Raw genomic sequence first — 19,310 nt, forward strand, 5'->3', positions numbered from 1 at the left:
TTTTTATAATGTTATCCCATTACTGATAGACAAAATTATGAGATATCATATGATACTTCTTAGTTACTGTTCAAAATATTCACAAATTCTTCTTTTTATTGACATCTCGAATAAATATGATAAATTGAAGAGAGTAGTATATTTTTAAAACTCCATTCACTAAGAATATTAATTAGAAAGGATAATGGAAAATGTAAATATCTGATAAGTATTTAATGACTTTGTGGGTATAGATAATATACTTGTTAAAGATGATTTGTTATATAGAAAAAAGAACAAATTCATGATGAGGTGCCAATATTACATTCTTAGATATTCTATCAGCAACATTATATATAACAGAGTTTTTTTTATTTATATAGTAATACTATTACCTTCATGTTTGTTTTGAAGATTTTTTTTTAAGAAAGAAAGAAACTTGCCACTATAAATTCTGTCTCTAGGCTTCAGGCTTTTGTAGCACTGTTTAAGAGATGAAAAGTAGAAAGGATGATATTTTTCTTATAGATGTTAGTATATTTCAGCATTCCTAGGAAAACACTGAGCCTATTATCAGTCAAGATTATCTAAAACAATAGCGTATAGATATGCTGCTGCTGTTGCTGCTAAGTCGCTTCAGTCGTGTCCAACTCTGTGCGACCCCATGGACGGCAGCCCACCAAGCTCCCCCATCCTTGGGATTCTCCAGGCAAGAAAGAACACTGGAGTGGGTTGCCAGTTCCTTCTCCAATTCATGAAAGTGAGAAGTGAAAGTGAAGTCGCTCAGTCGTGTCCGATTCTTAGCGACCCCATAAGCCTGGTAGGCTCCTCCACCCATGGGATTTCCCAGGCAAGAGTACTGGAGTGGGGTGCCATTGCCTTCTCCGAGCGTATAGATATACAGATACATATATACAGATATAGATAAAGCTGTCATATATATATACATACATATATATGCTGTCAATAAAGAGAGAGAGAGAGATTTATTTTAAGGAATTGCCTCACAATTGTGGAAACTGGTAAATTTAAAATCTGTAGGTCAGTCTAATAGGCTAGAAATTCCACTAAGAATTGTTGCTGAAGTCTTAAATCCAAAATCTATAGAATAGACCAGGAGACTAGAAATTCAGTCAAGCTTTTTTATGTTACAGTGTTGAGAAATAATTCCTTCTTCTCCAGGAAGCCTCAATTTTTCTCTTACTGCTTTAAACTAAATGAATGAGGCCTACTCACATTATCAAGAGTAATTTGCTTTACATAAAAAAAGTGATTATAAATACTAATCACATTTACAAAATGCTTTCACAGAAACATTTAGACTAGTGTTTGACCAAACAGCAGGGTACCATAATCTAGCTAAGTTAACACATAAAACTAGCAATCACAAGTTCCCTAGTAAGTATTTGTCTTTTACTTTGTAATCTTAACTAAGAGATAATTGAAAGATATTATTTTTGGACCAAGAAAGGCAGGAAAGTAATATATGAAATTTATCCAAAACTTTAAATGATCTTGACTAGTTATAACTGAAATAGTTGTAATGGGTATTAAGACATCCTTGATAATTAACTTCAAAAATGACTTGAAATCAGTGAATTTGGAAAAGATGAACAAGCATCCACTGCTAAAGGAAATTTTTCTACCTTCTTATTCAGCTTCTTGTGATAGCTTAAGTAAAGATAGATGTTCAAGTAACCATATTATGCAGCGAAAAGCAATTTTACCTAGCTGCAATGATGAGTTAACATTTTTTCTTTGTTTTATTAAGACACAGTTGACATACAGCATTATATATTTAATGTATATAGCACAGTGATTTAACTTGCATACATCATGAAATGATAACCACAATAATTCGGGTTAACAACTATCTTCTCAGATAGGTAAGAAGAAATAATTTTCCTTTGTAATGAGACCTCTTAGAATTTTCTCTTAACAATTTTCATATATATTATATAGCAACGTTAACTACATCTATCAGGTTGCACATCACATCTCTAGTACTTACTAATCTTACAACTGGAAGTTTGTGTCTTTTGACCACCTTGAGCCAATCCTTACTCCTCCAACCTCTATTTCTTTCTGTTTTAAAATTTTATTTCACATTGGAGTATAGTAGGTTAACAATGTTATGTTAGTTTCAGGTGTATGGCAAAGTGATTCAGCTATAGGTATATATGTATCTATTCTTTTTCAAGTTCTTTTCCCATTTAGGTTATTATAGAGTGTTAAGCAGAGTTCTCTCTGCTATACAGTAAACCCTTGTTGGTTACCTATTTTATTAATAAACATAGTAGTGTGTACATGTCAATCTTTCTGGTCCTTTAATCTTTCACTACCCCCTCACTATTTCTTCCTGGTAACTATCAATTTGTTCTGTGAGTCTGTTTATGTTTTGTAAATCAGTTCATTTGTGTCATTTTTGTTAGATTACACTTTTAAGTGATATCATATATTTGTCCTTCTCTGCCTGACTTACTTGACTTAGTGTGATAATATCCAGGCCCATCTGTATTGCTGCAAATGGCATCATTTCATTTTTTTAATGTCTGAGTCATGTTGCATTGTATATATAGAACACATCTTTATCCATTTATACATTGATGGATATTTAGGTTGCTTCCATACCTTGGCTATTGTAAACAGTACTGCAATAAACACTGGCATGCCTGTATACTTTTAAATCATGTTTTTCTCTGGATATATGCCCAGGAGTGGGATTGCTGGATCACACAGTAGACCTATTTCAGATTTTAAGGGGCCTTGATACTGTTCTCCATACTGGCTATACCAAATTATATTTCCACCAAAAGTATAGGAGGGTTCTTTTTTCTCCACACTCTTTCCCAAATTTATGATTTATAGAAATTTTGATTATGGCCATTCTGACTGATGTGAAGTGATAGCTCATTATACTTTTGACTTGCATTTCTCTAATAATTAGCAAACTTGAGCATCTTTTCATATGCCTCATAGTCATCTGTATGTCTTCCCTTCTGGAGAAGTGTCTATTTAGTTCTCCTGTCCATGTTTCAATTGATTTGGGTTTTTTTATATTTAGCCTCATAAGCTGTAAATTTTTGATATTACAGTCTTGTTGTTTACCTCTTTTGCACATATTTTCTCACATTCTGTGGGTTGTCTTTTCATTTGGTTTATGGTTTCCTTTGCTGTTTAAAAACTTTTGAGTTTAATTACATCCCTCCCCCCCCCCCCATATACTCCAGGAGACAGATCTAAAAATATCTTGCCATTTATATCACTGATGAACATAGATGCAAAAATCCTTAACAAAATTCTAGCAAACAGAATCCAACAACATATTAAAAAGATCATACATTATGACCAAGTGGGCTTTATCCCAGGGATGCAAGGATTCTTCAATATCCACAAATCAACATAATACACCACATTAACAAATTGAAAGATAAAAACCACATGATTATCTCAATAGATGGAGAGAAAGTCTCTGACAAAATTCAACATCCATTTATGATAAAACCCCCCAGAATGCAGGCATAGAAGGAATATACCTCAACATAATAAAAGCTATACATGACAAATCCACAGCAAACATCCTCAATGGTGAAAATTTGAAAGCATTTCCCTTAAAGTCAGGAACAAGGATAGGGTGCCCACTCTCACCACTACTATTCAACATAGTTTTAGAAGTTTTGGCCATAGCAATCAGAGCAGAAAAATAAATCAAAGGAATCCAGATTGGAAAAGAAGTAAAACTCTCACTGTTTACATATGACATGATCCTCTACCTAGAAAACTCTAATGACTACACCAGAAAATTACTAGAGTTAATCAATGAATATAGTAAAGTTGCAGGTTATAAAATTAACACATAGAAATCCCTTGCATTCCTATACACTAACAATGACAAAACAGGAAGAGAAATTAAGGAAACAATTCCATTAACCATTGCAATGAAAAGAATAAAATATTTAGGAATATATCTACCTAAAGAAACAAAAGACCTATATATAGAAAATTATAAAACACTGATGAAGGAACTCAAAGAGGACACAAATAGATGAATACTATGTTCCTGGATTAGAAGAATCAATATAGTGAAAATGAGTATACCCCAAACCAATCTATAGATTCAATGCATTCCTTATCAAGCTACCAATGGTATTTTTCACAGAACTAGAACAAATAATTTGACAATTTGTATGGAAATACAAAAAACCTCCAATAGCCAAAGCAATCTTGAGAAAAAGAATGGAACTGGAGGAATCAACCTGCCTGACTTCAGGCTATACTACAAAGCTACAGTCATCAAGACAGTATGCTACTGGCACAAAGACAGAAATATAGATCAATGGAACAAAATTGAAAGCCCAGAGATAAATCCATGCACCTATGGACACTTTATCTTTAACAAAGGAGCCAAGAATATACAATGGAGAAAAGACAATCTCTTTAACAAGTGGGGCTGGAAAAACTGATCAACCACTTGTAAAAGAATGAAACTAGAACATTTTCTAATACCATACACAAAATTAACTCAAAATGGATTAAAGATCTAAATGTAAGACCAGAAACTATAAAACTTCTAGAGGAGAACATACCCTAATTTCTCTCAGACATATATCACAGCAGGATCCTCTATGACCCACCTCCCAGGGTAGTGGAAATAAAAGCAAAAATAGACAAACGGGACCTAATTAAACTTAGAAGCTTTTGCACAACAAAGGGAACTATAAGCAAGGTGAAAAGACAGCTTTCAGAGCATGGAGAAAATAATAGCAAATGAAGCAACTGACAAAGAATTAATCTCAAAATATACAAGCAACTTATGCAGCTCAATTACAGAAAAATAAATGACCCAATCAAAAAATGGGCCAAAGAACTAAATAGACATTTCTCCAAAGAAGACATACAGATGGCTAACAAACATATAAAAAAGTGTTCAACATCACTCATTATCAGAGAAATGCAAATCAAAACCACAATGAGGTACCATTTCACACCAGTCAGAATGGCTGTGATCCAAAAATCTACAAACAATAAATGCTGGAGAGGATGTGGAGAAAAGGGAACTATCTTACACTGTTGGTGAGAATGCAAAGTAGTACAGCCACTATGGAGAACAGTGTGGAGATTCCTTAAAAAACTGGAAATAGAACTGCCTTATGACCCAGCAATCTCACTGCTGGGCATACACACCGAGGAAATCAGAATTGAAAGAGATATGTGTAGCCCAGTGTTCATTGCAGCACAGTTTACAGTAGCCAAGACATGGAAGCAACCTAGATACCCATCAGCAGATGAATGATAAGAAAGCTGTGGTACATATACACAATGGAGTATTACTCAGCCATTAAAAATAATACATTTGAATCAGTTCTAATGAGGTGGATGAAACTGGAGCCTATTATACAGAGAGAAGTAAGCCAAAAAGAAAAACACCAAAACAGTATACTAACACATATATATGGAATTTAGAAAGATGGTAACGACAACCCTATATGCGAGACAGCAAAAGAGATGCAGATGTCTACAACAGTCTTTCGGACTCTGTGGGAGAAGGTAAGGGTGGGATGATTTTAGAGAATAGCATTGAAACACGTTTATTATCATATGTGAAACAGATCACCAGTCCAGGTTTGATGCATGAGACAGGGTGCTCAGGGCTGGTGCACTGGGATGTCCCAGAGGGATGGGATGGGGAGGGGGGTGGGAGGGGTCTCAGGATGGGGAACACATGTACACCTATGGCTGATGCATATGAATGTTTGCCAAAACCACTACAATATTGTAAAGTAATTAGCCTCCAATTAAAATAAATAAATTTTTAGAAAAGAGAGTTTTCTGCCTGTTTTCCTCTAAGAGTTTTATAATATCCAGTCTTACCTTTAGGTCTTTAATTCATTTTTATTTTATTTTCATGTATGGTATTAAAGAGTGGTCTAGTTTCTTTCTTTATTTTAACATGTAAATGTCCTGTGTTCCCAGCACAATTTACTAAAGTTATTGTCTTTTCTCCATTGTATAGTCTTGCCTCCTTTGTTATAGATTAACTAGGCACTTGTGTTTGTTTCTGGGCTTTCTATCTTGTTTCATTAATCTTTATTTAATATGCAGTATACTCTTGAAGTCAGGAAAGCTGATTCCTGGAATGAAATTTTCCCCTTAATTTCTCTTTCTGATAGTTTGTTGTTAGTATTTCAAAATGCAGCCTGGAATGGGAATATCTCCTTAATTTCTTTTTCTAATAGTTTACTGTTAGTATTTAGAAATGAAATTAATTTCTGTACGTTAATTTTGTATCCTGCAACTTTACTGAATTTATTGCTGCTGCATTCTAAGCTTTATGTGTGTGTGTTAGATACTCTGTTAGATACCACCAGATTTCTCTGTCCATGGGATTTCCCAGGCAAGGATGGGGGTGGGTTGCCATTTCCTTCTCCAGAAGATCTTCCAGACACAGGGATCTAACCCACATCTCATGCAATGAAGGCAGATTCTTAACCATCTGAGCCATCAGGGATCCCCTCTAAGTTTTATGGTTCTGTCTTTAGGATTTTCTGTTCATAACATCATATCGTCTGATTACAGTAATAATTTTCTCTCTTTCGAATTTGGATTCCTTTTATTTCTTTTTGTTTGCTGTGTCAAGTACTTACATTATGTAAAAATTATATAATATATCACATTATATAAAAGTAGTGAGAGTGAACATCCTATCATTTTCTTGATCTTAGCGGAAATACTTTCAGGTTTTTATTAATGAAAATAATATTAGGTATTGGCCAACCTCCAGGAGTTGGTGATGGACAGGGAAGCCTGGAGTGCTGGAGTACATGGGGTCACAAAGACTCAGATATGACTGAAGGACTGAACTGAACAGGTATATATACCCTTTATTATGCTAATGTATGTTCCCTTTATACCTACATTCTGGAGAGTTTTTACCATAAATTAATATTGTTTTGTCAAAAGGTTTTCCTTTATCTAATGAGATAATTGATTTTTAACTTCAGTTTGTTAATGTAGTATATCATATTGAGTAACTTTCTGATATTGAACCATCCTTGTATCCCTGGGAGAAATCCCACTTGATCATGGTATATTATACTATTAATGTATTCTTGAATCTGATTTGCTAATATGTTATTGTGGAATTTTGCTCCTTCATCATTGATATTGGCATTTAATTAGTTAATTTATTTATTTGTTTATTTTGTGATATCTCTGTCTGGTTTTGGTATCAGGGTGGTGTTGACATCCTAGAATGTGTTGAGAAGCATTCCTTCCTGTGAAAATTTTTTGCAATAGTTTGAGAAGGGTAAGTGTTAACTATTCAAGTGTTGGTAAATTTACCCATGAAGTCATCTGTTTCTAGGCTTTTGTTTATTGATGGTTTATTTTATTACTGATTCAAATTCATTACTGGTAATTGGTCTGAATATACTTTCTATTTCTTCCTGATTCAGTTTGGGAGATTGTACTTTGCTAAGAATTTTTCGATTCCTTGTAGACTGTCCATTTTATTGGTTTATAATTGTTAATAATAGTCTCATGATGCTTTGTATTTCTGTGGTCTCAGTTGTAAATTCTTTTTTATTTCTGACTTTGACATTTCTCTTGTAATTTTTATCTTTTCAAAAAATTAGGTTTTAATATTATCATTGTTTCTACTGTTTTAGTCTTTATTTCATTTTCTGCTCTAAGTTTTATGATTAATCTCTTTATTAATTTTGTGTTTTACCTGTTTTTTATTCCCTAGCTCTTTCAGGTGTAAGGTTAGCTTGTTTATTTTTAGATTTATATTTCCCTATGTAGGCTTGTGTCTCTATATACTTCTCTCATGCCATAGATGAGAGAAACTCATCCTGCATGCCAAAGATTTTTGTATTGTTGTGTTTTCATTTTTTTGGTTTTTGTTTTCTACATTTTCTGACTTCCTCTTTGATTTCTTCAGTAATCCGTTAGTTGTTAGTATCATTTTGTTTAGTCTCTATGTGTTTTGAGGTCTTTGCAGTTTTCTTGTAGTTGATTTCTAGTGTTATGGCACTGGGTTTAGAAAATATCCTTGATATAATTTTAGTTTTCTTAAATTTACTAAGACTATGTACTATCATATTCAGGCTATCTTAGCTTGAGCTGATATTACAAGTTATCATAGACACAGTGGCTTAAACAACATTTATTACTCAGAGTTCTAGAGCTTGAAAAGTTAAAAATCAATATTCCAACTGATTCAGTGGCTAGTAAGGACCCTTTTTCTTGTTTGCAGAAATATGCATCTTGTATTATCCCTGTATGACTGACAGTGAGAGAATGTGTCACCTTTTTGTTTTAAGTATGTTAATTACCTCATAGGGCTACACCGTCTTGATTTCATCTAAACCTAATAAACTCCCAAGAGTCCCACTTCCAAATATCATCGCAGTGGGGACTAGGGGTTCCTTATAGATCAAATAGATCTTGCTTCCATATGACAAATGTCTTTTACTAGCTTGATGACTTCATGATTTGTCTATTTCCCTTTCAACCTTGTTTTGTTATGAAAGTGGTAGATGTGTATTCCAATCTTTCCTGGAAGGTAGTATGTTGGATAATTTTGCTTCTATTCAGTATATCTCTCTCTTTAGGAGGGGCTTCTGTGGTAGCCTCAGAGAGTAAAGAATCTACCTGCAACACAGGAGACCCAGGTTCAACCTCTGGGTCCAGAAGACCCCCTGGAGAAGGGAATGGTTATCCACCCCAGTATTCTTGCCTTGAGAATTCCATGGACAGAGAGCCTGGTGGGCTATAGTCCATAGGGTTGCGAAGAGTCTGACATGACTGAGAAACTAACAGTAACACTTTTCACTTTAGGAATAATAAAATTTATTAAAATTTAACCAAGGAACTGAGCAAGAAAAACAGAAAATGCTTCTCATGTAGAATGTAATGTCCTATCACTATCTTTGCTCAGGCTTCATTATCTTTTCATTCATCTCTCCTTTATAACTGTATTTCACCTTCCAATGTGGATAATGAAGATAAGATGTAAAATATAAGAAAATATTTGGTCTTCAGTTGAACATTCAGAAATCTTTGTGAGATTTAGATTTGTTATTTACAGCAGGCCAAAATCTGACAAATTGAACTAATAGCTTAAAGCTTCTTATAGTATTTCTATTTCCACTAATTTTCATACTGCCTATTTATTTATTAACATTTACAAAGATCATTTAAATAGTTAACTCTTGCTTTATCCAAACTGTTAAAGATTTTAAGCATAACAGTGCAGTGACAAATCTCTGGTACCCCATTAGACTTTGCTTTTAATTAGATTCACTGTGGCTGTTGGCAGATTTCAGGAGCTTTTCAGAACTAAATGACTTCAAATGCAGGCCAATACAGTCGTATGTCTTAGGGACATTTCAGAAATGGTAAGTGCATTAAACAATCCTTTGAAAAGTCATAGGAAATAAGGTCAGTGGTTCCCACTGATTTGCATATAGCACATTTTTCTAATTACTATTATTTTATCTACTTTTTTCAGCTGACAATTTCTCAAGCTCTTTATTTCTCACTTATCTACAGTTTAATGAGAAAATCGACAAATAGCATAACAGTACTGTTCCACTTTAACATCATCATTAATGTTCCTACTTTCTGGAGTATTTCTCTGTTAGACTATTTCCCTTGAGTATGATACCTTTGTAAATGCTCTTTATTATAATCTTAAAAGCCATTTATGAACAATACAGTCATTCTATATTTGGATTTCTACTTCACTGTTCTTTCTTAAACTCTAGGTAACTTTATATTATGTTTCTTTTCATCTTTTTGCTCCATTTTCAGAATATATATTCCCATTTCCTTCTACAGCAGCTTTTTGATAAGTCACTTTTTAGAAGTTAAATTTTAATTTAATCTATTCACAATATAGTATCTTTTATAATTTTCTAATTTTCTAGATTTTCATACTTATCTTCTCTTTGTTCCACATTATAAATGCCTAATTCCCTTAACTTTCTGTAATTGAAGTCAAATATTATATCCTCTGATACTTAAAAGTAATGTTCTACTGTGTTAAAACAAAGTAATTTCTGGTACAAAGCCTATTTTAAAATTTGCCATCAGACTTCTATAATTATAAAGTTAACAGCATATTTGGTATAGTAGATTTAGATCCGTTTTTTATCCAAAATACCTAATAATATAAAGTATTATATACTGTTGAATAGCAGTCTGTACAAAATATTTTCAGAAATATTTGTGTTTCTCATGCCATTGTCAAAATTAAATAACAGATAATAATCACATGTTTTTTCATATGTCATTCATTCCTTCAGCAACAATGTTTGCCTTACCCTGGTCTGCATTTAAGAGACAAATGAGACACAGGGAAAACCTCTTAATCTTCATATGAATTGGAGAAAGACAAAATAATTTACAGATATCATGTATATGCTTTAATGAAAGTAAAGCAGAGTGAAAGTTAAGGAGTGAGAGTGAAAGTTAAGGAGTGAAAGTTAAGGAGGTGAAGTATTTAGGGAGGGATTTTTGTAAGAAGGGACATTTGAGGTGAGATTTTAATTATAAATAGAAGAAAGTCTTAAGGAGAGCTACCCAGACTGAGGAAGAGCTAGGATTAAGAGCTATCATAGCAAATAGCTTGTCATGTTTAACTATCAGAGACAAGGCTATGAGTTTGAAGCTTAGACATTGAAGATAAATAAGGTGCCACATATTTGCCTTAGTTCTACTATCTGAAACAATACATAACCTATTCTGAGGACAATTTAAAGAATCCTGCCATCTCTTGCTGAGAGTTTCTGTGTTCTGTTCCTCAAGAGTGTATGTGAGTATCTGAAATGACCAGTAAAATGGAAAAACTCTTAAATTTGGAAAATAAAGGCATTTTCATGGGAGATACCTTAGGCCAAATGAACCTAAAATCAAGGCACATTCTTATACAACAGCACCAGATGCTTTAGTAGAGAAACAAGTTCCCAAGATCAAGAAAAAAGCCGTATATAAATGAGAGGTCTATAGGAGAATAGACTGAGAAAAATCAGTTCCAATATTGCTAAATGCTACTTGGAACATTGAACTTTTACTTGACAACTAAGATTCCCTTAAGATAAATAAGAGTGAGAAAATCCTTAAACTGAAACCAACTGAAACTCTTACAAGTAGTAACAAACTTAAGTGGCCTGAAATCATACAAAATGCTTTTTCTGTCCACAGTGGTATAAAACTATACATCAACAAAAGAGGAAAGTGGAAATTTTTACAACATATGGAAATTAAACAACTCACCTCTGAGCAATCAATGGGTTAAGGAAGAAATCAAAAGGAAAGTTAAAAAATATATTAAAAAAAGTGAAAATGGAAACAAGACATGCCAAAAAGCAGTTCTGAATGGGAAATTTATAGTAATAAATGCAAATATCAAGAAAATACATCTCAAATAAACAAGCTAACTTTATACCTTAAGAAACTATAAAAAGAAAAGCAAACTAAGCCCAAGTTAGCCAAAGGAAGAGAAAAAGAAAAAATCAGAGTGGAAATAAAGATAAGGAAAAGCATAGAAAAAAAAAATCTAATCATCAACAAAGCTAAAAGTTACAGATACACTGACAAACCTTTAGCTAGAATAACTTAGAAAGCCAAATAAAATAAAAAATGAAAAAGGAGAGATTGTAGCTGATACCATAAAAATATATAGAATCACAGGAGATTACTATGTACAACTGTATGCTAATAATTGAAATAACCAAAAGAAATGGATAAATTCTTAGAAACATGTATCTGCTAATCTTGAATCACAAATAAATAGAAAATCTTATCAAATCAATAACTAGTTAGGAGATTAAATCATTAATCAAAAACCTCCCAACATGGAAGACTCCAAGACAAAATGGCTACACTGGTGAATTCTATCAGATATTTAAAGAAGGATTCATTCCAACCCTTATCAAAGTCCTCTTTCACCACTGTTATTCAATAGTATTGGATGCCCTAGCTTCAGCAATCAGAGTAAAATGAGATAAAAGGAATACAAATTGGAAAAGAAGAAGTAAAACTGTCACTATTTATAAATGACATGATAGCATACATAGAAAATCCTAAAGATACTACCAGAGAACTACTAGAGCTTATCAATGAATTTGGTAAAGTTGCAGGAAGCAAAATTAATACATAGAAATTTGTCACAATTTTATATACTAACAATGAAAGAGAAGAAAGAGAAATTTAAAAATAATCCATTTACCATTGCATTAAAAATAAAATATTTAGGAATAATCCTACCTAAGGAAACAAAAGACCTGTACTCAGAAAACTGTAAGAGTGAATAAAGAAATTGAAGATAATCCAAACAGTTGGAAAGATATACCATGTTCTTGTATTGGAAAAATCAATATTATGAAAATGTTTATACAACACAAAGCAATGTAACCATTCAATGCAATCCATATCAAATCACTAATGGCATTTTTCATAGATCTAAGACAAAAAAAAAAATCTTAAAGTCTGTATAGAGACACAGAAGACCCCCAAATAGCCAAAGAAAACTTGAGAAAGAAAAGCAGAGCTGTAGGAATCAGGCTTTCTGACTTCAGACTCTGCTACAAAGCTGCAGTCATCAAAACAATATGTTACTGGCACAAAATCAGAAAACAAGATCTGTGGAATAGGACAGAAAGCCCAGAAATAAATTGATGCACCAATGGTTTCAATTAATCTATGACAAAGGAGGAAGGACTATGCAATGGAGAAATTACTATCTCTTCAATAAATAGTCCTTGAAAAACAGAACAGCTACATGTAAAGAAATAAAATTAGAGCATTCTTTAACACCATATACAAAAATAAACTCAAAATAGATTAAAGGTCTAAACATAAGACTGGATACTATAAAACTCTTAGAGTAAAATATAGAGTGAACACTCTCTGACAAAAATTGCAGCAATGTCTTTTTCAGTACATCTCCTACAATAAATGGAGATTAAAAACAAAAATAAGCAAATGGGAACAACTAATCACAAAAGCTTTTGTAGCTCAAAGGAAACCATAAACCAAACAAAAAGACAACACACAGAATGGGAGAAAATATGTGTAAATAATGCTGCCAACAATGGGTTAATCTCCAAAATTTATAAACAACTCATGAGGCTCAATATCAAATAAACAAGCAATCCAATCAACAAATGGGCAGAACTGAATATTTTTGTAAAGAAGACATACATATGGTCAATAGGCACATGAAAAGATGCTCATCATCACTAATGTTTAGAGAAATGCAAGTCAGAACTACAATGAGATATCACCTCACATTAGTCAGATGAAAGAAAGTGCAAGTGAAGTCGCTCAGTTATGTCCGACTCTTTGCGACTCCTTGGATTGTAGCCCACCAGGCTCCTTCATCCATGGAATTTTCCAGGTAAGAATACTGGAGTGGGTTGCCATTTCCTTCTCCACTAGTCAGGATGGCCATCATCAAAAAGTCTAAAAACAATAAATGCTGGAGAGGGTGTGAAGAAAAGAGAACCCTCCTACACTGTTGGTGGGAAATTAAATTGATATAGCCACTATGGAGAGCAGTATGGAGGTTCCTTAAAAAAAAAAAAAAAGAAAAACCTAAATGCAGAGCTATTATATGATCTTGCAACCCCACTCCTGGGCATATGTCCAGATTAAAACGTGGTTCAAAAGAATACATACAGCTACTGTTCACTGCAGCACTATTTAGCCAGGACACAGACAAAACCTAAATGACTATCAACATTTGTGGTTTCCTTGGTGGCTTCCCTGGTGGCTCAGATGGTAAAGTGTCTGTCTATCATGCAGGAGACCCAGGTTCAATCCCTGGGTTGGGAAGATCCCCTGGAGAAGGAAATGGCAATCCACTCCAGTACTATTGCCTGGAAAATCCCATGGACAGAGGAGTCTTGTAGGCTAGAGTCCATGGGGTCACAAAAAGTGGGACACGACTGGGGAACTTCAGTTTCACTTTAACTTTGCTATACAAAAGCTTTTGAGTTTAGTTGCTCCCATTTTTTTATATGGATAAGTATCCAGTAGAATATTTCCAGTTGAACCTCCAGATGAGAACAGTTCCACTGATGCCTTGATTGTAGCCTTGAGAGATTCAGAACAGAAAACTCAGTTAAGTCATGACTGGACTCCTGACCCACAGAAACTATGAGAATATGGGTTGTTTTAAGCCACTGAGTTTGTGATTAACTTTTACCCAGCAAAGGATATCTAATACAGGACTTAAGTTCAGCATTTTCAGCTCTGTGGTTTATTTGGACATGTATTTTTGCAATTTTCAAGCATAGTTTATTTTGATGCTTCCCATTAACTCTGCTAATCAATCATAAATGCTTTAAAAAATAGTGATGATGCAGTACAGAATCTTGCCCAGGTAATATCACTGTAATCCAATAAGTATAAAAATATAAAAACAATATCATAACACAGTACTGCTAATCTTAAAATCATATATTCTAAAATCTACCTATATTTGAGTCTTGGGTCCACTAATTTCTTACCTTCTCTGGGGCTATTTCCTCATTTGTAAAGTGGAGAGTAACAGTAATAATATTCAGGTGGGTATTTTTATGGATTAAATTAGATCATACCTTAAATACAAATCCTTAATGGATATTGTTTATTATTAATGTTGATAATATCACTATTGTTTCTCAGTCCTTAAGTCATGTCCAACTCTATTACCCCATGGACCCCAGTCTTCCCTGTCTTCACTATCCCTCAGAGTTTTCTCAAACTCATGTCCACTGAGTCTATTATGCCATCCAACCATATCATCCTCTGTCTCTCCCTTTTCTTCCTGCTCTCAGTAGTTCCCAGCATCAGGGTCTTTTCCAATGAGTCAGCTCCTCACATCAGGTGGACAAAGTATTGGAGCTTCAGCATCAGTCCTTCCAGTATTCAAGATTGATTTCCTTTAGGACTGACTGATTTGATCTCCTTGAAGTCCAAGGGACTCTTAAGAGTTTTCTCCAACACCACAGTTCAAAAGCATCAATTCTTCAGTACTCAGCCTCTTTATGGTTCAACTCTCACATTCATTCATGACTCCTGGAAAAACCAAAAAACTTAATATATAGACCTTTGTTGACAAAGTGATATATTTGCTCTTTAATTCCCTATTTAGATTGGCCATAGATTTCATGCCAAAGGAGCAAACGTCTTTTAATTTCATGGCTTCAGTCACCATCTGCAATGATTTTGAAACTCAAGAAAAATTCTGTCACTGCTTCCACTTTTCCTCTTTCTATTTGCCATGAAGTGATGACACTGGATGCCATGATCTTAGTTTTTTTAATGCTGAATTTTAAGGCAGCTTTTTCACTCTTGTTCTCTCACCCTTATCAAGAGGCTCTTTAGTTCCTCTTTGCTTTCTGCCATTAGAGTGGTATCATCTGTATATATGAGGTTAACAAGTTATTAATAGTATATGTTATACATATCCATATTCCTTTCTCAAATAGAATGAAAGAATATAAATGTTCTTTTTACAAAGACTATCTTAAATTGTATAAATCACCTAATATCACATTTTGAAAATTGTAGCAGCAATAATGTAGTTTTTGGAGAATAATTATGTCCTTTTTGATTACTGTAAGTTTTATTACATTACTCATTTTCTGCCTATAACAGCTAAAAACAAACTAATCAAAACTAAAGAGCAGAAATTTTAAGTAATATAAGGATTTTCTGTGAGTAGGTATAAAACATAAATCTTTCTTAGATATGTTGCCAACTAATGGCTTTATAAATCATTGGTGTATTTCTTGTTAAAATTTTGGCAGATTGGATGAAAAGACAGACTCCACTATACTTTTTTTTTTAAATATCAGCATTTCTTAGATTTTTTCTAAATGGTTAGCAAGTGGTTTTTTTTTATTGTTTAAATTCAGCAGTGAATACAAAAAAAAAAAAAAAACTTCTGTATTATTTCTAGAAATACTGAATAAATCTGCAAAGATAAGCTGATTTTGCTACCAAATTTCAAGTTTCAAGTGGAAAGAATATGTTCGAGTCCTTTTTTCAACCTGATCTTCTCAATGTTACCATGGAAAATTTAGTGGAATCAGATTGATGTATTTTCTCCTCAAAAGTATGATGTAATGGAAAAAATTAATGTAGCCTAATTTCAGTGTGTGAGTCAGTGATGCATCCTTTCATATCTATCTGGTGATTAGAGATAGATCAAAATGTCTCCAAGGATATTTCCTCCTTAAATCAAAAATAAAAAATTCTTTGTATTTTATGGGGGGGTTTGTTTTTGCTTTGTTTTGTTTTTCATAAGAAATGGATATAAAGTCTCCAACACACAGGCAATTAAAGAAAAATAGAAGCTAAAAAAATAGAAGCTGGTATCATGAAATATAAATACCAATAATCAGGAAAATGAGATATCAATCCATGACTTTAAGTTCTCATTAACTCTGTTTAAAATAAAACCATGTCAATTTTATTTATCCTTTCAAAGAATCAACTTTTGGCTTTGTCGATTTTTGTTATGATCTTTTTTGTTTCTTTTGCCTTTATTTCTGCCCTAATTTTTAAGATTTCTTTCCTTCTACTAACCCTGGTGTTCATTTCTTCCTTTTCTAGTTGCTTTAGGTGTAGAGTTAGGTTATTTATTTGACTTTTTTCTTTATTTCTTGAGGTATGCCTGTATTGCTATGAACATTCCCCTTAGCACTGCTTTTACAGTGTCCCACAGGTTTGGGGTTGTTGTGTTTTCATTTTCATTCGTTTCTATGCATATTTTGATTTCTTTTTTATTTCTTCTGTCATTTGTTAGTTATCCAACAGTGTGTTGTTCAGCCTCCATATGTTGGAATTTTTAATAGTTTTTCTCCTCTAATTGAGATCTAATCTTACTGCATTGGGGTCAGAAAAGATGCCTCGAATGATTTCGATTTTTTTGAATTTACCAAGGCTAGATTTATGGCCCGGATGTGATCTATCCTGGAGAAGGTTCCTGTTTATAATAGCCAGGACATGGAAACAACCTAGATGTCCATCAGCAGATGAATGGATAAGAAAGCTGTGGTACATGTACACAATGGAGTATTGCTCAGCCATTAAAAAGAATACATTTGAATCAGTTCTAATGGGGTGGATGAAACTGAAGCCTATTATACAGAGTGAAGTAAGCCAGGAAGAAAAACACCAATACAGTATACTAGTGCATATATATGGAATTTAGAAAGATGATAATGATAACCCTGTATTCGAGACAGCAAAAGAGACATAGATGTATAGAACAGTCTTTTGGACTCTGTAGGAGAGGGAGAGGGTGGGATGATTTGGGAGAATGGCATTGAAACATGTATAATATCATATAAGAAATGAATTGCCGGTCCAGGCTTGATGCAGGATATAGGATGCTTGGGGCTGGTGCACTGGTTTGACCCAGAGGGATGGTACGGGGAGGGAGGTGGGAGGGGGACTTGGAATGGGGAACACGTGTACACCCATGGTGTATTCATGTTGATATATAGCAAAAACCAATACAAAATTGTAAAGTTAAAAAAAAAAAAAGCTTAAAATGCACTGATAAGAAAAAAAATAAATTAAAAATAAAATAAAACCAAATTAAGAGATTTGTAATTTAATATGGGGAGGAGTTGGAGAGTCCTCATAGATCATTTTTCAGAGAATAAACATTGAAAACACTAAACACACCATAAAAAAATGAGAGAAAACCAAGAGATAATATTCAGTGATACTATTCTACATTTTTGCCCATTTCTAGTACCTTTCATTATTTATTTCTTGTTCTGTCCAAAAAGTTAACCTTCTACTTACTGGTATTACATAGTAGCTTGCTAATGAAGAAAAAGTCACATCTTGTTACCCAAAAGAGGTCATAAGGTAAAAGGTGGCTACATCTTCATTAGCTCCACTGAGATGACAGATACCAGTGCTGAAGTAGTTGGTTGTCTACTGGGAGCAAGAATTTCAAAACTACAGATGACCCTTGAAAAATGAGGGGTTTACAGGCACCGATCCTTTGTGCAGTCAAAAAACCTCTGCCTAATTTAGTTATCCCTCTGTACCAACAGTTTCTTCACATCCAAGGCTTTACATTAGTGGATTTAACCCACTTTAGATAAACAAAAATTGGCATTTAAGTGGACCCTACAGTTCAAACCCTCTATTGTTCAAAAGAATTGTTTTTATGTCTGAAAATGACCTAAATGATTCTGAGGAAAACCACCTCACTCATCTGGTAAAATTGCAAAAAAAAATATACAATAATATGTGATACAGTCATTCATATTCAAGTATTTTTCACATCAAAGGAAAGGACCTTAAATTACATTATGTAACTATTTAGGTTGAATAAAGAATTTACTTTTTATAAGAGCAGTCAAATGTTAGAATGACATATATATTTTATTGGCTGTCTTATAAAATAGATTATAATTAAAGTGATGGAAATTAAGCCTTTACAAAAAATCATCCAAAATTCTACCTATGAGAGGGATTGGGGGCAGGAGGAAAAGGGGATGACAGAGGATGAAATGGCTGGATGGCATTACTGACTTGATGGACATGAGTCTGAGTGAACTCTGGGAGTTGGTGATGGACAGGGAGGCCTGGCGTGCTGCAATTCATGGGGTTGCAAAGAGTTGGACACGACTGAGCGACTGAACTGAACTGAACTGATGACATAATAGATGTTCAATATGTGTTTGTTAAACAATGTATGGTAATTTGTGGACACTTTAGTTATGTGGGTAAAAATAGTAATTAAAATTAGCTTCAGGAAAACATTAATTTGCTATTTTCTTATTCTTCCCAAAATAACAAATATAAAATTATTAAAATAGGCCAAGCTTAACAAGAACTTATATTTTGTTTGTTGAACACTGACAGCTGTCACTTGTAAACAGAAATGGTACTAAAATGGGATAACACATGCTCAAAACAAAAAACTAGATATTGTCAAATCTAGATGTTCCTTTTACCGTGCAGTAAGATTTGCAGCAGTGGCTTAAGTTTTTAGTGTATTTTGTATATAACAATGCTTCTGTAGCTATAAGACTCAGTTACTTTTTTCAAAATAAAATACATACATATCATGGGAAACTTTAATTCCTTGTATATACTTTAGTCCATATTTGCTGAGAGCTAGTCATGGCATAATAGTAAAGAATCTTGCCAGTGCAGGAGACGCAGGAGACACGGGTTCCATCCTTAGGTCAGAAAGATCCCTGAAGTAGAAAATGACAACCCACTTCAGTATTCTTGCCTAGAAAATTCCATGGATGGAGGAGCCTGGTACGCTACAACCCATTGTGTTGCAAAGAGTTGAACAC

At 33.6% G+C, this 19,310-nt stretch overlaps 1 non-coding gene across 1 annotated transcript; it reads left to right on the top strand.

The window, feature by feature from the left end:
• Positions 1-13,749: 13,749 nt before the first annotated feature.
• On the top strand, positions 13,750-13,821 carry TRNAD-AUC (transfer RNA aspartic acid (anticodon AUC)). Its single transcript has one exon. It is a non-coding gene; the product is annotated as a tRNA-Asp (tRNA).
• Positions 13,822-19,310: the final 5,489 nt, after the last annotated feature.

The sequence above is a fragment of the Budorcas taxicolor genome, chromosome 6 (genome assembly GCF_023091745.1).
Source record: "Budorcas taxicolor isolate Tak-1 chromosome 6, Takin1.1, whole genome shotgun sequence".
Lineage (NCBI taxonomy): Eukaryota > Metazoa > Chordata > Mammalia > Artiodactyla > Bovidae > Budorcas > Budorcas taxicolor.